This window comes from Carassius carassius, chromosome 8, assembly GCF_963082965.1.
Source record: "Carassius carassius chromosome 8, fCarCar2.1, whole genome shotgun sequence".
In the NCBI taxonomy this organism is placed as follows: Eukaryota; Metazoa; Chordata; class Actinopteri; order Cypriniformes; family Cyprinidae; genus Carassius; species Carassius carassius.
The window spans coordinates 29,469,198-29,491,739 of record NC_081762.1 but is presented as its reverse complement, the minus strand read 5'-3'; the positions used below and the strand labels follow the sequence as shown (position 1 = coordinate 29,491,739).

Genomic DNA, 22,542 nt, shown 5'->3' with positions numbered 1-22,542 from the left:
TTCCCCATAGGCACCTCACCGCAGGCACTACAATTCCCACAAAGCCTTGTCCCTTCATCACGGTAATTGCACACTTGTTAATTGCATTCAGGTGTCTTCACTTTCATAGTCATTATCCTGCCTATTTAAACCGGTCTGTTTGTGTCATGGAGTCCTTATTTTCCGTCACCTGGTTTCCTCGCATTCCTTGTTTTCGAGTTCCTGTTTGTTTGTTTGTTTGTTTTTTGGACTGATTTTGGTTATGACCCCCTGCTTGTTTGATTCTGATTTTGGAATACCGAATAAACTCACACTGCTCTTGTGTCCCAGAGTAACAGAGACACAGACATGCGATTTATACGATTGTTTGACTACTTCATTCAACAACTGCAAGAAATGTTTGAATATCATGCAGGGGGCAAGGATAAATCAACTCAGCTTCTGCAAATGTCCCAAGGTAACAGAACAGCCACTGACTACGCCATTTTTTTTCGTACGCTTTCTGCTCAGAGTGGATTGAATGATGTTTCTCTCAAAGCAGTGTTCCAGAAAAGCCTCAAAGTTGACCTACAGGATGAAAGTTTATTGTTTACTGACTTTGTCACGCTCACGATCAACATCAATAATCTAATGACACAAACCCCATGAAGAAGGTATATGAGAGAGATGCTGTCTTTTACTCAAGCCATACCTACATCTACCGCCAAGTTCAATGAGGAACCACTGCAAGTGGGTTTTGACAAACTTTCAGAGGGTGAAAGAGCAAGATGTCAACTTCAACAACAACAACAACGTCTCTGTTTCTACTGCGGTGAACCAGACCATCGCTGTCAGGGATGCCCACATAAGGCTCAAAACACCATGCTGGTAAATAATGAACATTTTTCTCACTACATAGTAACCAGTCTTTCAAGCTTCCCCTGACCTTGCAAACTGAATATATATAAATTTTGCTAACATCAATGATTTATTTTGGAGCTGCATTAAACCCCATTCATAAGTATATCGTCAAAAGATACAATATACCCACTCAGCCATGTAACCAACCCATAAAGATTAAAGCCATCAACGACACTGCAGTTGGAGATGGTACAATTCAGCAAACCAAGACACTAACACTTCAAGTGGGCTTATTTCATCAGGAATCCATATCACTCTATGTCATCAACTCTCCCAAGCATGAAGTCATTCTAGGATTTCCATGGTTGTCTGTTCATGACCCCGTCATTTCCTGGCATCAGGGTGAGTTAACCAAGTGGACTGCCTTCTGTGAGAGTCACTGTTTCTCCTCAGTTCCCCAACCATGTTATACCACTAGCATTGAAAGTCCCATAAGTACCAAGGCAGTTACTATTCCCCCATGTTATGATGACATGGTAGAGGTCTTTAGTAAACCCAAGGCAACCCAACTACCAACTAACGCCATACCTCCCAAAAGTCGTGTTTACCATCTATCTCGAACTGGAACCCAAGCCATGGAGGATTATATTGAAGAAGCCTTAAATTCTGGATTTATTTAGCCCTCTACGTCACCACCTGCAGCAGGGTTCTTCTTTGTGGAGAAAAAAACATGGAGTACTGAAGCCCTGTATTGATTATAGAGGACTGAATAATGTTACCGTTAAATTCAGGTACCCCCTGCCACTGGTTCCTTCAGTCCTGGAACAACTCCGTGAGGCAAGAATATACTCGATCTACGGAGTGCATATAACTTGATTTGAATTAAGGATGGTGACGAATGGAAAACTGCCTTCCTCACCACTAGGGGGCACTATGAGTATCAGGTCATGCCGTATGGACTTGCCAACACACTATCTGTTTTCCAGTCCTTCATTAGGATTTCTCAGAGGGCAGGCTTCAAGTATAACTCGTTTGAAGTAATGGTGCTTCATATAACATTATCCAGAGAAACAAATGTTAATGATAAATCCCCTGTTATGTTTGTACTGGCTACTGTACAGTCGTGGCCAAAAGTTTTGAGAATTACATAAATATTAGTTTTCAAAAAGTTTGCTGCTAAACTGCTTTTAGATCTTTGTTTCAGTTGTTTCTGTGATGTACTGAAATATAATTACAATCACTTCATACGCTTTTATCGACAATTACATGACATTTATGCAAAGAGTCAGTATTTCCAGTGTTGGTCGTCCTTTTTCAGGAAACTCTGCAATTCGACTTGGCATGCTCTCAATCAACTTCTGGGCCAAATCCTGACTGATAGCAACCCATTCTTTCATAATCACTTCTTGGAGTTTGTCAGAATTAGCGGGTTTTTGTTTGTCCACCCACCTCTTGAGGATTGACCACAAGTTCTCAATGGGATCAAGATCTGGGGAGTTTCCAGGCCATGGACCCAAAATTTCAACATTCTGGTCCCCGAGCCACTTAGTTATCACTTTTGCCTTATGGCACGGTGCTCCATCGTGCTGGAAAATGCATTGTTCTTCACTAAACTGTTGTTGGATTGTTGGAAGAAGTTGCTGTTGGAGGGTGTTTTGGTACCATTCTTTATTCATGGCTGTGTTTTTGGGCAGAATTGTGAGTGAGCCCACTCCCTTGGATGAGAAGCAACCCCACACATGAATGGTGTCAGGATGCTTTACTGTTGGCATGACACAGGACTGATGGTAGCGCTCACCTTTTCTTCTCCGGACAAGCCTTTATCCAGATGCCCCAAACAATTGGAAAGGGGCTTCATCGGAGAATATGACTTTGCCCCAGTCCTCAGCAGTCCATTCACTATACTTTCTGCAGAAGATCTATCTGTCCCTGATGTTTTTTTTTTGGAGAGAAGTGGATTCTTTGCTGCCCTTCTTGACACCAGGCCATCTTCCAAAAGTCATCGCCTCACTGTGCGTGCAGATGCGCTCACACCTGCCTGCTGTCATTCCCGAGCAAGCTCTGCACTGGTGGCACTCCGATCCCGCAGCTGAATCCTCTTTAGGAGACTATCCTGGCGCATGCTGGACTTTCTTGGACGCCCTGAAGCCTTCTTTACAAGAATTGAAGCACTTTCCTTGAAGTTCTTGATGATCCTATAAATTGTTGATTTAGGTGCAATCTTAGTAGCCACGATATCCTTGCCTGTGAAGCCATTTTTATGCAACGCAATGATGGCTGCACGCGTTTCTTTGCAGGTCACCATGGCTAACAATGGAAGAACAATGATTTCAAGCATCACCCTCCTTTTAACATGTCAAGTCTGCCATTCTAACCCAATCAGCCTGACATAATGATCTCCAGCCTTGTGCTCGTCAACATTCTCACCTGAGTTAACAAGACGATTACAGAAATGATCTCAGCAGGTCCTTTAATGACAGCAATGAAATGCAGTGGAAAGGTTTTTTTGGGATTAAGTTAATTTTCATGGCAAAGAAGGACTATGCAATTCATCTGATCACTCTTCACAACATTGTGGAGTATATGCAAATTGCTATTATAAAACTTAAGCAGCAACTTTTCCAATTTCCAATATTTATGTAATTCTCAAAACTTTTGGCCACGACTGTATACAGGCCACCAGGGCACCATACAGACTTTATTAAAGAGTTTGGGGATTTTACATCTGAGTTAGTTCTGGCTGCAGATAAAGTTTTAATAGTTGATGATTTTAATATCCATGTTGACAATGAAAAAGATGCATTGGGATCAGCATTTATAGACATTCTGAACTCTATTGGGGTTAGACAACATGTTTCAGGATCTACTCATTGTCGAAATCATACTCTAGATTTAATACTGTCACATGGAATTGATGTTTATAGTGTTAAAATGATGCAGCCAAGTGATGATATCTCAGATCATTATTTAGTTTTGTGCAAATTTCATATGGCCAAAATTGTAAATTCTACTTCTTGTTACAAGTATGGAAGAACCATCACTTCTACCACAAAAGACTGCTTTTTAAGTTATCTTCCTGATGTATCCAAATTCCTTAGCATATCCAAAACATCAGAACAACTTGATGATGTAACAGAAACTATGGACTCTCTCTTTTCTAGCACTTTAAATACAGTTGCTCCTTTACGCTTAAGGAAGGTTAAGGAAAACAGATTGACACCATGGTATAATGAGCATGCTCACACCCTAAAGAGAGCAGCCCGAAAAATGGAGCGCAGCTGGAGGAAAACAAAACTAGAGGTATTTCATATTGCTTGGCGGGAAAGTAAACTATCCTACAGAAAAGCATTAAAAACTGCTAGATCCGATTACTTTTCTTCTCTTTTAGAAGAAAACAAACATAACCCCAGGTATTTATTCAATACAGTGGCTAAATTAACGAAAAATAAAGCCTCAACAAGTTTAGAAATTTCCCAACACCACAGCAGTAATGACTTTATGAACTACTTCTAAAATCAATACTATTAGAGATAAAATTGCAACCATTCAGCCACCAGCTACAGTATCGCATCAGACAGTGCACTATAGACGCACTGAGGAACAGTTCCACTCATTCTCTACTATAGGAGAGGAAGAATTGTATAAACTTGTTAAATCATCTAAACCAACAACATGTATGTTAGTCCCTATACCATCTAAGCTACTAAAAGAGGTGCTTCCAGAAGTCATAGATCCTCTTCTGACTATTATTAATTCCTCATTGTCATTAGGATATGTCCCCAAAACCTTCAAACTGGCTGTTATTAAGCCTTTCATCAAAAAACCACAACTTGACCCCAAAGATCTAGTTAATTATAGACGAATCTCGAATCTCCCTTTTCTGTCCAAGATACTAGAAAAGGTGGTATCCTCACAATTATATTCCTTCTTAGAGAACAATGGTATATGTGAGGATTTCCAGTCAGGATTTAGACCGTATCATAGTACTGAGCAGTGTTGTCACGGTACCAAAATTTCAGTATTCAGTACCGATACCAGTGAAAATCCACGGTTCTCGGTACCAATTTCGGTACCAAAGCAAAACACAAAAATATGCTTATTAAAAAAAATAACTTTTTAGCACTAAAAATAAAACCAATGCCATTCTTGATACTTATTTACAATTGTGTTTAAAGTTTTTCTACAAGTTATACAATTATGAAAAACAGTAAACAAGTTTCACCCAAATTTAATTTGTCTTTTAATTTATGAAATTTAAACACATTTTATTTTTGGTAAATAAAGGGGATTTGCTATTAAAATTAAAACATGGAAGAAATATTGTGATTTATTTCTTTAAAAAATAAAGTTTTATAATTTTTTTCAACAGTAGTAGCAGTATCACATACATTTTACTAAATAATAGTAATTTTTCTAGCACAATGCCTTTATGTAAAACTTAAGTTTTAGGCCTAATGAATGCATATTTGTCATTTTAACTGAACTTAAGACTGGTGGTGAAGCTTAAGATTTTTTTGGTCATTGAGGGTTTCTGTAAAAAAAATAGATCACATTAATTATTATTAAAAGATAATACTACTACTAATTCTACTATCATACTAATGTATATTATACAATGCACTATGAATTGATCAGCTGCTGGGTTCATGAATATTAATCAAGTTGTCTGCGTTCAGACAAACTGATTTGCTGAAATCAAAACAGGGACGGTACTAGATCAGCGCCAGCCAATGAAATTGCCATTTGCGCATTAGCTCCGCCCACTACCGGAGAAACCGGTATGTCTTCTGCTTGTTCGAAAATGAATATAAATAATTCTAAATGAACTCCATTATTTTGATAGGAGAAGACAACAAAGAATAGTTTACATATAGCGTGTCGATTCAGCGTGGTAAGACTCTCGCTCTCTCTCTCTTTGCATGTGTGAGAAACAGTGCTATCAGTAAAGCGACGGTGAGTCGTGCGCCTTCACAAAGAGTTTACAGAGCATCAAATACAGGTGCGCTGTGCGTCCATTGAGATGAACTGAAAAGTTCAGATCGCTTGATGGAGAGAGAACTCTGAAGCTCAGATGCTGAAATTAATGCAAGCGTCATGCGCTTCAGTCTATGTAGTAAACAAACCCGCACGTCTCTGCCATTCATTAATTCACACAGAGACGCACAGAACACGGATTCATATTTCAAACAACTTTTGCGGCTTAACATTTACAGATACTGGTCAATATGGAGATTTGATTTGATTAATTTATGCTAACTTTGACAAATTCCATGACTGTCCATATTAAAATGTAAGTTTAATTTTCATGACTGGATTTTGAGATTCCGTCCTCGTTTTCTGCTTCGCGGAAATCATAGCGCTGAACCGGGTTTGAACGGGACCTCGGTACTACCGGTACTTAAAGAAACCTGGTACTGTCACATTTAAAAAATTTTAGTACCGACTTGGTACCGAAGTACCGGGTCTTTTGACAACACTAGTAGTACTGAGACTGCTCTCCTTAGAGTTACAAATGATCTGCTCTTATCATCTGATCGTGGGTGTATCTCTCTATTAGTTTTATTGGATCTTAGTGCTGCGTTTGACACAATTGACCACAACATTCTTTTGCATAGACTTGAACACTTTGTTGGCATTAATGGAAGTGCATTAGCATGGTTTAAATCGTACTTATATGACTGCCATCAGTTCGTAGCAGTGAATGAAGATGTATCATTTCGATCACAAGTGCAGTATGGAGTACCTCAAGGCTCAGTACTAGGGCCGCTACTCTTCACGCTTTATATGTTACCCTTGGGAGATATCATCAGGAAACATGGTGTTAGCTTTCACTGTTATGCTGATGATACTCAGCTCTATATTTCTTTGTGGCCCGGTGAAACACACCAATTTGAAAAACTAATGGAATGCATAGTCGATACAAAAAACTGGATGACGAGTAATTTCTTACTGCTAAATTCTGAAAAAACAGAGGTGTTAATTATAGGACCTAAAAACTCTGCTTGTAATAACCTAGAACACTGTCTAAGTCTAGGTGTTCAGTTAGGAACCTAGGTGTGCTATTTGATCGCAATCTTTCCTTAGAAAGCCACGTTTCTAGCATTTGTAAAACTGCATTTTTCCATCTCAAAAATATATCTAAATTACGCAGAAATGTTAATCCATGCATTTATGACCTCAAGGTTAGATTATTGTAATGCTTTAATGGGTGGTTGTTCTGCACGCTTAGTAAACAAACTACAGCTAGTCCAAAATGCAGCAGCAAGAGTTCTTACTAGAACCAGGAAGTATGACCATATTAGCCCGGTCCTGTCAACACTGCACTGGCTCCCTATCAAACATCGTATAGATTTTAAAATATTGCTTATTACTTATAAAGCCCTGAATGGTTTAGCACCTCAGTATTTGAATGAGCTCCTTTCACATTATAATCCTCTACGTCTGCTACGTTCTCAAAACTAATGCAATTTGATAATACCTAGAATATCAAAATCAACGGCGGCAGATCCTTTTCCTATTTGGCGCCTAAACTCTGGAATAACCTACCTAACATTGTTCGGGAGGCAGACACACTCTTGCAGTTTAAATCTAGATTAAAGACCCATCTCTTTAACCTGGCTTAGACATAACATACTAATATGCTTTTAATATCCAAATCCGTTAAAGGATTTTTAGGCTGCATTAATTAGGTAAACCGGAACCGGGAACACTTCCCGTAACACCCTATGTACTTGCTACATCATTAGAAGAATGGCATCTACGCTAATATTTGTCTGTTTCTCTCTTATTCCGAGGTCACCGTAGCCACCAGATCCAGTCTGTATCCAGATCAGAGGGTCACTGCCATGGGCGTAGGTTTGGTCTCAGCTTTGGTGGGGACACCCCCATACACCCCCCCCCCCCCCCCCACCCCCACAGGAATTCTTTTGTTGTAAGATACCAGTGATTTAATGGTGATTTCCTTTTTTATTTTAGACTGTTGGCAATACAGAATATCACAATACAGAAGTGAATCTACTTCATCTCCTTATATTAAATCCTGACGCTGATATACCATCCTGTATACTGTCCCTAAAGAGCTAGTATAAGTGTATAATCTCAAAAATGCACTCTCAAAAAATAAAAACCTGAGACTGTGTAATGCTGAACAACCAAACGTTTTATTAACATAAATTATTATGTACATTAGTATTTACACTAACAAAAGATACTCTGTCACAAGGAAACAAATCTAAATAAATAAATAAATATAATAACCTTTTTATATTATAAACACTATTTACACTCCAGTACACTCACGTTTATGTTGACTGCAAGATTCTAAGTTAAGGTACAGGCTAATTGACATTCAGTTACTTGCTAACGTAGCATTCTATCATCCTGGGTAACACATACTACCACCAGTTAATACTATTTTCCACAGTAGAATCTGCATTTGAAAGCCTGATCAGTCACTACTGCTAGTTTATTTGTGTGGCTAGCTAGTTATTTTGCCTACTTACAAAAAACGGAATATTAAAATGTTTTTACTTTGGCCTATGTATGTGGCAGAGAGACAGCACTGGTAACTTACCGTCGGCGTCGTCAACACACACACACACCCGCTCGCTGCTAGTGCAAGCACAAAAGTAGTCCCAGCCCGCGCGTGTAGCCTGTCAGATACCCCGCTGCCAATCAAATTACAGCGTTTCTTGTACTTTCGTCGTCCTGGCCGTTAGAATCCAAATAACAGTGCAAAGATCCAAATAGCAGTTCAAAGTAGCTTGGTAAATATTGGTGGGGACAAATAAGTCATCTCAAAATATTGATAGGGACTAGTACCAAGCTTCCCCCCCTAAACCTACGCCCATGGTCACTGCAGTCACCCGGATCCAGTACGTATCCAGACCAGATGGTGGATCAGCACCTATAAAGGACCTCTACTGCCCTGAAAGACAGCGGAGACCAGGACAACTAGAGCCCCAGATACAGATCCCCTCTAAAGACCTTGTCTCAGAGGACCACCAGGACAAGACCACAGGAAACAGATGATTCTTCTGCACAATCTGACTCTGCTGCAGCCTGGAATTGAGCTACTGGTTTCGTCTGGTCAGAGGAGAACTGGCCCCCACACTGAGCCTGGTTTCTCCCAAGGTTTTTTTCACTGTCACTGATGGAGTTTTGGTTCCTTGCCGCTGTCGCCTCTGGCTTGCTTAGTTGGGGTCACTTCATCTACAGCGATATCGTTGACTTGATTGCAAATAAAGGCACAGACACTATTTAAATGAACAGAGATGACATCACTGAATTCAATGATGAACTGCCTTTAACTATCATTTTGCATTATTGACACACTGTTTTCCTAATGAATGTTGTTCAGTTGCTTTGACGCAATGTATTTTGTTTAAAGCGCTATATAAATAAAGGTGACTTGACATTAACGAGATCTTCCGAGACTTGCTGAATCCGTATGTACTGTAACTGCCTACATTGATGACATTATTATATACTCCAATTCAGAAGCAGAATATATTAACCACATCAAGACTGAATCAACTGTATGTCAAGGCAGACATCATTCCTCGGTTATCACATTAGTCACCAGGGTGTCAAGATGGATGAAGCCAAAGTCAAGGCAGTCACTGAATGGCCACAACCATCCACCATCAAGGAGCTTCAAAGGTTCTTGGGGTTTGCTCATTTCTACAGGGCAATTCATTAGGAACTACAGTATGGTTGATTCCCCTCTGACATCTCTGTTGAAAGGAAAACTATCAAAACTCAAATGGAATGAAGAGGTCACTCAAGCATTCAACACTCTGAAAGTAAAATTTACCACAGCCCCAATTCTCAAAAATCAGGACCCCAATCTCCCATTCAATGTGGAGGTAAAAACTTCAGACTCAGGAATCGGAGCTGTGCTCTCCCAGCGCCATGGCCAACCTGGTAAACTGTATTCCTGTCCATTCTTCTCAAGAAAACTTACATCAGCTGAAAGAAACTACAATGTCAGAAATAAATAACTACTTTCCATGAAAGCCACTATTGAGCAATGGAGACACTGGCTCAAGGGAGCAGTCCATCCTTTTCAGGTGATCACCAACCACAATAACTTAGAATATATCAAAGGTGCCAAGAGACTCAACCCACGCCAAGCACGCTGGTCCCTCTTCTTCACCAGATTCCAATTCACAGTGACCTATCATCCAGGCAGCAAAAACAGTAAAGCAGATGCTCTCTCCAGGCAGTATGACAGCTCGACAGCCATACTCCAGAATGTATTCTTCCCCCATCTGTAATCATCGCCCCAATTACCTGGGATATTATGGAGGAGATACAGCAGGAACAGCTCCAAGAATCAGCTCCTGCCAACTGCCCACCTAACACACATTACATCCCACAGAGTCTATGTCACAGGGCAATTCAATGGGTCTACACCTCTGTCAGCTCTGGCCACCCTGGAATTTCCTGCACTCTGCACCTGCTACGCAACTCGTTCTGGTTGCCTTCAATGTCCAAAGATGTCACCACTTACGTAAAAGCCTGTCAGGTCTGTGCACAATCCATGACCCCCAAGGAGTTACCATCAGGACTTCTCCAATCGCTGCCCTTTCCCCATCCTTGGTCTCATCTCTCCATAGACTTTGTTACTGACTTACCTCTGTCCAATGGTTTCACTGCAATCCAAGTTATCATAGATTGATTATTCAAGTCATGCCGGTTGATCCCCTTGAAAGGACTCCCCACAGCCATGGAAACGGCACAGGCAATGTTCCACCATGGCTTCAGGAACTATGGCATGCCGGAAGATATTGTCAGTGATAGAGGCACCCAGTTCACGTCACAAGTCTGGAGAGCATTCTGCAAGCAACTCGATATTAATATCAGTCTCACATCAGGTTATCACCCACAAGCTAACGGTCCAGTGGAACGATTAAACCAAGAACTTGGCAGATACTTATGATACTATTGCAGCAGAGAACAGCATCGATGGTCGGAATTCCTCCCATGGGCAGAATACGCACAGTATTCTTGGGTATTCTATAGTCTTTGGAGTTACTAAGCATGAAAGTTCTGAAACAGAAGCTGCAGAACTAGTAGAACATGATGACACAGAAGAACTCGTCCACAATATCCACTGAATGCCACACATATCCACCGCCCGCTGTGGATATGATCAATACTAGACTTAGCAACTTTTACATACTTTTAGCGGCTTTTTGTTAGAAGATGTCACCAGTGCTGCCCCACGAGCGCGAGGTCTGATTCTCCCGAAGTTTCTCTCTGTGTCGGTTCTTTGCAGTGAACGGCACAGGGAGGTCTTTTAGTGTTTAATGTTCTGTTCTGTTTTGATGTAAGGGGTTCCTGTTGCATTGTGGGCTACCATAGGGCTGAAGAGTAAAGCTTGTGTTTAGGTTGACGAAAGATCAAACAGTTTGATCTTGCGAAGAAAAACATGGGAGGATTTCTAAATAAGCCAAGAGGAGACTGGTTTTCTTTTGCTAAATTAAGGAAACATTGCTTCCTTTGCTCCTACATTTCCCAGAGGCGCGCGGGACGCATACGTCTTCTGGTTCCCAACAGTCAGCAGAAGTGAGAAAAAAGTGTTTATGCATGGATTCGCTACAAGGGACCTTTATTCACCCCAATGAGCCATGTGAGGGACGTATTATTACAGATGCGTGCACTTTATTTCACCTCTTCTGAACTGCTGTCAACCAACACCCGCTTACTCCATTGAAAGGCTTGGAAGAGCAAGGACAATTTTTAATATAACTTTGAAGAATAATCTTTGACTGGATTATTCTGAAAGAAGAAAGTCACATACACCTATGATGCTTTGAGGGTGAAGAGAAGATGGACAAATTTTCATCCTCAGGTGAACTAATCCTTTAAGTACTATTGTTCTCTCTCTGTTAATGGTTCCTATAGCGTGGAAAACTAGTCAAATTTTCCTAAAATGTTATTTTTCAGTAAAGGCATGCAGTTAAAACTACATTCATGTCCAGAGGAACTAGTACTAGTACACTAAAAAATTATTTGGTATCTCTGTAAATATCACAATAATACAATGCAATGCTTCTTTAAAGTAATAGTTTACCCCAAAAAGGTTAAATGCTATTATATTATATTTAGGGCAAATAATGGCACAAATGTAATTGTAAAACAGTATGCATTAATAACCAATTCTGTGTCTATGATTATATTTCTGTCATGGCAGTACTGAATAGCTTTGCATGTTAGTGAACATGACATGATATACCCTAATATACTTGGACTTAGAATAGAATAGATCTGCTATATATGCTGCTGCAAAGTAAATATGGAGACATCATTAAACACCTATCCAAGCTTATAGCTTACATGTATGAGAAGGAAATAGGCAGATTCGCACTCAGTTAAAGCTAAATCCACTATTCATACTCTCAGTACATAATGATAATTCTGTCATCATTTACCGCACCTACCCACAAGTCAATTCAAACCTGAATGATACAAACAAACCTGACTGTTAACAACAGTCCTCAAAATATATATATATATTTTTTTGGAATGGCATGAGAGAGGGGGGAAATGATGACAGCATTTGTAAATTTTTGGGTGAACTTCTCAATGTTTAATTTTCTCAGTTAACCTGTGGATGGATCCTTCGGGATCAGTGTAAACTGTGGTTACCCACTGATCGTCTGCAGTGTTGGCAATAGCGCAATGGTCAATAGTCAGAGCGGGAGAAGAAGGGGTTGCTAAACTAGAGGAAGATATCATGAGAGCATGTTTTAGTGAGCAGGGACATTATATAGCCAGTGTTCATGCGTGACAGCAAGTCATTGACATCATGTTTCCTCTTTTTTTCTATTTCCCTGCAAAGCTACTGGAACATTTCCCCCCGACAAACACTCTTCATCTAGTCACTGAATAAAACAGACAACAACAATATGTAGGACAGTCCTGTACAATGACTTTTACGACCTTCATACTACAACAGCTGGCGAGATGAACTAAAAAATGTATTGATTATAGCATTATGTTTAGAACTACTCCTATCGCATTATATTTAGTTGACAGACTGAGTGACTGCCTGACTGACTGAAGAGTGTTTTGTCCCTCTGATGTTCAGAAGTTGTTGTACGTGCTGGACACAGGAAAATGGACAAGGGTATTGGTGTTGGTATTAGTAACTGAGAATATTATTCAGATATCTGCATTGCAAATGAGATCTGCATTTAAAACAGAGTTGCCCTTCAAATAACATCTGTTCAAGAAATCATAAGGCACAAAGCAGCACATAAATGTCTGCATAACATACTTTGAAGTGCTCCAATGCCGTGCCTTAGAGTCCTCAATCTAAGAGTAAAAGGTGTGATGAACATTTAACAGAAAGCTTTGTATGCTGCAACAACCCTCACATCATTCAAATATTATCTGCCTTTATTTGCATGTGTTTGAACAAGTCAGTTGTTTTGCAGTACAAGTTTATTGAAAATTAGCAAGTCTGGATTTTTGGAAGAATTCCCCTCCCATCCACGCTGAAAAAGTGAAAAAACGGTGTTATTTATTTAAAGTGCTTTTATTTATTTATTTATTTATTTATTTATTTATTTGTTTGTTTGTTTGTTTGTTTGTTTGTATGGTTTGTCTTACAGCACTCCCATTAAAATGAAAAGAAACCATTTTAACTGTTTTCACTTGACACTTGAGTGTTGAAGTGCAGAACACATAATGGCTATCTTTACTGACTGTACAAATCATTGTGGGTATTATTTTTATTAATTAATTCATTCATTTCCTTTTTCCTTTTTTAGCTTATTATTTTTTTGTTTGTTCATAACAAAACTTAAAAAGACATCACAATATACATTAAGGTCTTTCAGAGTTGTATTTATCTATAGACAGTAAAGTAAATTAAAATGTTTTTGTAATTTCTACTTTTATATTATAGGTAATTTAGATTTAGTTTCTGGTGAAATAAAGTCTAAAATGTCCAATCTACTAGACTGAATTATGTAGTTCAAATATGAACCAGTCAAGTATTGGGAAATTATTTTTGATGACAACATAACTGAAAAAGTAATTCCCAGCATGCTTTAAATGGGACTTAATCAGGAGAGTACACATTTTTAAATTAAGTACTTTTTTTTCCCCACTGTAGCCCCTCTGCAACATATTGAAAACAGCTGGGCTGAGGAATAACTGAATTTCAGAAAAAAAAAAATATATTATTATTATTTCCAAACCACAGCATTAAGATTTACAGTGAATGTCAGATTTATTTAAAATAATAAGAAATTATTATGAATTAAATATCCCTGCGGTATATTTCCATTCATACTGTATTATACATTTTTAAGCACACCAGGGTGACTAGGAACATGAAATTGGCCAGCAGTGACTTTTTGGCCAGACGTGGCTGTTTTACAAGAGTATAAATATGAAATTCACTTAATCATCCTTTCCAGTACATTACATTTACATTTACATTTAGTCATTTAGCAGATGCTTTTATCCAAAGCAACTTACAAATGAGGACAATGGAAGCAATCGAAAACAACAAAAGAGCAATGATGTATAAGTGCTATAACAAGTCTCAGTTAGCTTAAACGCAGTACACGTAGCAAAGGCTTTTAAATAATATAATAAATAAAATGAAAACAGATACAACAGAAAAAGAATAGAGCAAGCTAGTGTTAGAGGTCTTTTTTATATAATTGTATAATAAATAAAATGTAAGGTAGTATGGGTTTTTTTCAAAGAATATAATTAGAATAGTGAGTGCTAAAGTTAGAGTGTCAAATAAAGATGGAAGAGATGTGATTTAAGCCGATTCTTAAAAATGGTTAAGGACTCAGCTGCTAGGATTGAGTTAGGGAGGTCATTCCACCAAGAGGGAAGATTTAATTTAAAAGTCTGTAAAAGTCACTTTGTGCTTCTTTGGGATCGCTCAATCAAGCGATGTTCACTTGCAGAACGCAAGCTTGTAGAGTGCACATAAGTTTAAAGTAACTAATTCATGTAAAGATGTGTGGAGCCAGTGGTGGTTTTGTAGGCAAACAACAAAGCTTTGAATTTTATGCGAGCGGCTATTTTTTTAGCCAGTGCAAACTGATAAACAGAGGTGTGACGTGTATTCTTCATTAAAAATTTATCTTGATGCCACGTTCTGGATTAATTGTAAATGTTTTAAAGAACTGGCTGGAAGTCCAGCCTAAACAGAACAAGAGCTTGAACAAGGAGTTGTGCAGCATGTTCCGAAAGAAAGGGCTTGATCTTCTTGATGTTGAATAAAGCAAATCTGCAGGATCAGACAGTTTTAGCAATGTGGTCTGAGAAAGTCAGTTGATCATCAATCATAACTCCAAGGTTTCTGGCTGTTTTTGAAGGAGTTATGGTTGATGTGCCTAACTTGATGGTGAAATAGTGATGAAACCACAACTGGAACCACAAGCAGTTATTGGCAAGGTTGAGTTGAAGGTGATGGTCCTTCATCCAGTAAGAAAAGTCTGCTAGACAAGCAGATCAAACAGGATGGAATAAGAGGTAGAGTTGAGGGTTATCAGCATAGCAGTGGTATGAAAAGCCATGTTTCTGAATGACAGAACTTAATGATGCCATGTAGACAGAGAAGAGAAGTGGTCCAAGAACTGAGCCCTGAGGCACCCCAGTAGTGAGATGTTGTGACTTGGACAACTCACCTCTCCAAGATACTTTGAAGGACCTATCTGATAGGTAAGACTCAAACCACTGGAGTGCGGTTCCTGAGATGCCCTTTGTCAGTAGTGTTGATAGGAGGATTTGGTGGTTAACCGTGTCAAAAGCATAGGACAGATCAGGCAAGAAAAGAATTGAAGGTTTAGATTCTGCTCTTGCCAGTCTTAGGGCTTCAACAACTGAGAGTAAGGCAGTCTCAGTTGAATGTCCACTTCTGAAACCAGATTGGTTGCTGTCAAGGAGGTTGTTCTGTGTGAGAAAGGCAGAGACTTGGTTGATCACAGCTCGTTCAAGTGTTTTTGAAAGGATGAAGGAAAGGAAGAAGGGAAACTGGTCTGTAGTTATCTAAGAAAGATGGGTTGAGGGTGGGTTTCTTAAGTAGTGGAGTTATACGAGCCTGTCTAAATGATGAGGGAAAAACACCAGTGTGGAGGGATATGTTAATGATGTGAATGAGTGCAAGTACAGCTGCAGGGGAAATTCCCATTTCCACCGTCAGAGATGTTTCGAATCCTGGAAGAGGAAGTGTATCTTGTTCTAATGGACAGTGTGAAGGATAGTTCCAGTGTCAAAACACTCAAGGATCCAAGAATCACAGCTGAGGAACTGCAAAACTAGTAGAACTTAGAGTTCTACTAAAAAAAAAAAAAAAATCAGTTACCAGACACTACTGGAACTTTCTATGGTCAGACGAAACTTAAAAAAGGACACACAATATGGGTTTACACTGGGATAAAAAAAATTAGCCCATATTCCCATGGTTAAATATACTGCTGGATCTTTAATGGTCATTTTGTTCAGATTCATGACATCATGGAATCTATAAAATACCAACATAAAAAAGTAAATAAATAAACCGGGGCTCGTTTTACAGAGGGTATGACAATGATCCAAAACAAATACAAAAACCAACACCAGGCATTATAGTAGTTGTTTTCTTGGCAAATGAAGGTAGCAAAAATATTGAATGAAAAAGGGGCCAATAACTGTGGCCACCGTGTAACGGAGAATTTTTTTTATTTCATAATGAGAATTGTCCCCATTTCAACTGTTTTACTTCAATGAAAGGATTTTGTGTACATTTTTTGAATGAAGGATCAAGAGAATAAACATTTGTCTTCACAGCCTTCTTTGCTCATATTTACCAAAAGGGCTAATAATTCTGACCTTCACTGTACTGTAAATCGGAGGCATTGCATTCCATGAATATACCTGAATTAATAGAGTCAGCTGATACAATCTGGATTTAAGTAATTAATTTCACTACTTTTTATAGTTTTCGCAATAGTTTTTGGAGCCTAAATATATGGGTAATAACTTTTTTGTCATGTAATATTAATTTAAATATTAATATACTGATATTTTTACTTATTCAAAAGAATGTAATTTAAAAGAATCATTTGGGATGATTTAAGTTTTCTTATTTATACCAATAACTATGTTCAGATTGCTTTCATTATTCGCCCCACAATTGTTACTTGAGTGCATCACTAATTTCATTCTAATCTCTTGAATAATCATACAGCACGGCTTATTTTACACCACGAGATGAACCTACATTCTGTTTTTATTGAGAGTAACAAGCCTCCAACAAAATTTTAAAAATAGAGCCCTTCAGCTTCCTCCGTAAAACTGACAGTGTTCAGGTATGCAGAGTTTAATGAGGCAAATTAAACCCACTGATGCAATTTTTACATACGGCTCACGGTTAGAAATCAGTATGCTAGCTTGGTTCAGTCCTGCAATGAACAAGATATCTTTCATCCATTATTGATGTGGTGAGCGAGTGCTCTACCCCTGAAGGCACGCTAGGATTCCCAGAGCCCGGTCTGCCATCAAAGACTCTTCTATAATCTCTGCTTTTCTCTTTCTCACTCATCTCTCTCTCTCTCTCTCTCTCTCTCTCTCTCTCTCTCTCTCTCTCTCTTTCTTGTTCTCTTTTACCCTGCTAACATTTTTTGGCTCATCGTATCCATTTACTGGATTTTTATGAACTAGGTTTAATGAAGGTTTAATTATCCAGTTATTTGCATAATTATATGGGTGTTAAGATCATATTGTGTTGGTTAAAGCCTCAGTAATTAAGACATTAATAACTTGAGGCTTAAGAAGCTTGTATATGCAGTTAGGTATTGTGTTTGTACATAAATTCAGAAGGTAAACAAATCAATTGTTCTCTAAAGGTTGGCTGCGTGTTTGTTCTGAAGAAGGAAAAACAGCTCAATGCAAATAATAAAATAAACCATATATTTGTGCATAGTTAGAACAGAAAAATAAATATTTTAACAGGGAAGAGAAATTGTTTGCAATATTGCACATTCAACACGTGCCATTTTTTTAAGCGACAGTAAAATACAGTACAGCTTTACTTATAGCACTGATTAAGACAGTTTCTTTCAACTACAATGTTTTTTGTGTATTGAATTATTGAGTGCTGGATTAATTAATTGTTCAAAAAATGTTAAAAAGAGAGTTATGAATTTGGACATGTACAGACTTCATCTATGCCTAAATTAAGATTTTGAAATTTCACTCTTTTCTTTCTTTTTTATTTTCCCCTACTTTTTTATGAAGTACAATATTTATCTGTGCCTGATCAGTTATTGTTCCTTATTTATTTCCATGATTTGTCCATACCTGGAAAGCACTATTTTCAATCCTGTTATTTCTATTGTTGTTTTATTATGGAGCTGAGTTGGACTTGTTTGATTAAGTTGCAACACCTCATGATACTCACATATTATGTATTACCAGATGAGCAGTGAACTGATGCACTGAAGATACTGATGCCATAAAGCAAACATTGTCCCCTTGCCAATTTTGCATAGGGTTCAAGTTCGAATGGCTAAAAAACACTTTCTGTTGCATCTATTCTTGACCTTTCTATTCTATCTACTGGTTTTCTTTTATATATATATATATATATATATATATATATATATATATATATATATATATATATATATATATATATATATGGGCTATTTGACCAAGAAGGAGAGTGATGGGGTGCTGCGCCAGATGACCTGGCCTCCACAGTCACCGGACCTGAACCCAATCGAGATGGTTTAGGGGTGAGCTGGACCGCAGACAGAAGGCAAAAGGGCCAACAAGTGCTAAGCATCTATCGGGGAACTCCTTCAAGACTGTTGGAAGACCATTTCAGGTGACTACCTCTTGAAGCTCACCAAGAGAATGCCAAGAGTGTGCAAAGCAGTAATCAAAGCAAAAGGTGGCTACTTTGAAGGACCTAGAATATGACATGTTTTCAGTTGTTTCACACTTTTTTGTTATGTATATAATTCCACATGTGTTAATTCATAGTTTTGATGCCTTCAGTGTGAATCTTCAATTTTCATAGTCATGAAAATAAAGAAAACTCTTTGAATGAGAAGGTGTCCAAACTTTTGGTCTGTACTATATATATATATATATATATATATATATATATATATATATATATATATATATAAACACTTGATCCTTTAACACTTCCACTCTTAACAATACTTGTTTTCTTATTAGAAAAAAAATTCTCTAACACTAACATTCTCAATTATCTTCCTATCGAATTTTCTTTCTTTGTGAAAAAAGCCCAACTCACATGCCCAAGGCCACAATGCATTTAGCCTTACAATAGAGCTTAAAATAATTCTTCTTTTTGTTATTTTTTTCTCAATATTTAAAATACTGTTCATAATAGATGAAATTATACAAAAGTGCAGTTTTAATCTGTGTATTTGCTGTGTGTGACAAATGTAAAGGCCTCTTATGATTATACATAATACAGTATATATATATATTGAAGTGCAAAGAAACTGTAGATGTAGGCCTACTTACATGCACACAGAAACAGATCTGCATTATCAAAATATACAGTGTTTCACCAGATTTGACTAGCACATTCAGCAGTGATCTGACATGCAGTGTTGCATGTTTGCTAGTATGTGCCAGCTCTCTTCTCAGACACCTTCTGAAAAACTGAGGAGCATTTGCCACCTACTGACTGCAGTCTGCAATCACATGAACACTGGGTCCTTTCAGGAGCTACTGGGTTCTTCGGTGCACTGAGCACATAAAGAAGTAATTTTTAAGGGAATATTAGATTAAATTGTACATAGAAATTTGTTTCATGAATGAGGTCCCTTAAATGAATTACTATAAAGGATTTACTGAATGTGTATTGATTTCAGAAACTCTTTAATATAAGGGCACTTACTTAAAAAAAAGCTTCTAACTCTAACAAACATTAAGATGAATTTAAAAATCTTTGAAACGGATACAAAGCCATACATGAAAGCAAAAGAATATAACATTACTGAGGCGAGGAGCAGGAGAAATTAACAACATTATTAATGTAGGCGTACACCAGGCTATTACAGCCTCAAGCTTCATCCTTTGATATATTTCCCAACTCATTACTTTTGCATGACTGAGAGTTTAATCACCACCTAACGCTAACATCTTCAGTATATCACCGCACTCCCCAGAATGCTGAACTTGGTTTTGCTGAGACGCCGCTTGAATTCTGATAAGATTCACAGAGCATCCCAGACACTCCAAACGCCTCTGTGCCGCTGGTCAGGCAAAGTTAAGTCTTTTATTCAATTTTGCTAAGATAGTCTGCCAAAGCAAAGCATTAATGAAAGACTCGCAAGTCAATTGAAGATTATTAGCATACCACAAAAGCCTTTCTTTAAACCTCTTTCAGCGAGAGGAACATCAAAGGAGTTTCTTTTCCAAGGTAGTTGGGACAAAATGCATTTGGAATAAGACAGCAAACCAGAACCAAGCCTGCAGGAAGAACACAGACTCGTCCCTGTGTGACACTCAAGCAATCTTCCTCAAATAAATCTGTGTCTGAGAGAGACCGTTTTGTTTGTTGCATCTACAATTTAATTTGCTTTTTAAGCAGTGAATTTGCATGACTTGTCAAGTTATTCAGAATAATTGGATAAAACAATATTTTAGAGATGCAGTTCAAAACTGAAAATGTCAAAGCTGAGAATAACTTGAAAATACTTTCCCTTATAGAAAGATCTGACTGTTTAAGAACTTCAGACCTTGAAAACACTATTTTAAATTCCCTGATCTCTGTACATATTTTACGAGGTGGATAACTCATACGAATTCATACTTGTACAAATCATATGATTTTTGCTAAATCTTACGTATTTTACGGGTGCACACTTCATATAAATTTGTATGAATGACCTACACATAAACCTACCCATCGTACGAGTGAGGTCTTATGAATTAGCCACCTCATAAAATTCGTACGAATTCGCCGTGAGATAGCATTGGATATTTCCGTGTTCATCACGTGTATGAAATGATGTTTCCCTCTTGTTGTTACAGTTATTGTATTTGGTCACTATTGAAATACTTTTAGTTGAAAACTTTTTTTAACTTAAATTAAAGCAGTTAATATACATTTTACTACACGAAGAACATTTTTTAGATTCCCTGAGAAAATATTGTTGTTTTTTTTATATAATGATTATATTTGTTCCACTAACTTGTTTACTGGGTGAAAAAAGTCAAATCGAAGGTATGAAAGTAAAAATGTTAATAACCATCTTATTTTATGCTTAATGTCTTTTGATAATTTATAGAAGAGATAAAGTGGCATACCAGATAAAATGCATCATAACTAACCAACCACAAAGAAATGCATACACACACAGTTGATTAGATAAATGGAGACATTCTATTGTATTGACTATTTTTGTATTGTTTTATATGCAGCTAGTTATAAATATACTAACCTAGCCCTATAACAGAAGTGTTTCTGTATTTTTTATCTTAATTTTCCTAATTTTTCACCCAGAATATGCTTACATAGGTACACCCACACAAAATATACTCAGGAAATTTAGATTCCCATCGATTCATCACACCAAGGACTCCACAGAAGCAGAAGGAAAGTATAACCCAAACTGTTCATTGATTTAAAACTAGTTGTTATGCTTCAGAGAGTAAAGAGGTATGGTTATATAGAGAAATTACGCAATAAAAAAGGGCAACTGCCATGAGAAATCAGATGTCAGGAGAAATTACCCGAGAGGTTTCACATGACATAGGTTTATAGATCCTTCTGTAATTCAGATTAATAATGGCCTCTATCTTCAAAGACATGACAGACAGGGATAAGAGAGTTTACAGCAGACTACAGGCTATAAATGACATGCAGTAGAACCTACTGTACCCAGCTGTAAAATTTGTCTTTTAAAAATCCCTGTTAATAATGCTCTTACATTTCTAAGGCTTTTCTTAAGGGGTTTGTAACAAATAGGCCCTGTGCTAGACTTTCATATTTATAAAATATGGTATATGAATACAGCAGTTATTCAGCAGCCTGCAGCAGACTGTATATTAAAGAACCATGGTATTACCGTCTAACAGTATCAGTGTACCGTGGCACCCATACAGAACTTCACGAGGGTCAGCCGATTTGGTTGATCAAAGTTACATAACAATACACCGCTCGATGATGCCTCATTTTGGTTAAACACTGATGTATTGTTCTCATTGGGAATAACGCTGCACTCACCTGCCGATCTCTGTGGATGACGACATTCTCACTTTCACTTTATTCACGCGCACAAGGCGCGCTTTCTGTGGATGTGTCCGCTTTCGCCGCTTGAATCGCAGCGGTCTGTAACCCCGGTAAGATCCTCGGTTCGCTCACGCTGAGTTTTCTGTCAGAAAGCGCGAAGCAGGTGCAGGGGTGATCTGTGCTAATGTCATGATCTGCGGAGAGACCCCTCCTCACCGGCTCTCCTCCTCCTCCTCTCAGCCCCGGAGCAGCTGTGAGCCCCGGTTACCGGAGACAAAACTGGAGCTCGATTTACAGGCTGAAGTTTACAGAAATTAACCATCGTTTCACGACGGTACAACAGCTGAACTATGATATCGTAAAACCAAAGTTACCACAAAATTAATGTGTACCACAATATGCTTAACACACACACACACACACACACATACATATATATATATATATATATATATATATATATATATATATATATATAT

General features: G+C 38.0%; 1 protein-coding gene across 1 annotated transcript in view; it reads right to left on the bottom strand.

The window, feature by feature from the left end:
- LOC132145700 (retinoic acid receptor beta-like) overlaps nt 1–22,275 on the bottom strand; it is a 266,819-nt gene extending 244,544 nt beyond the window's left edge. The window contains exon 1 of the mRNA XM_059556909.1: nt 22,058–22,275. The gene's annotated coding sequence lies outside the window, so the exon portion shown is untranslated. The remainder of the gene's footprint in view (nt 1–22,057) is intronic.
- Between the last annotated feature and the right edge of the window lie 267 nt (nt 22,276–22,542).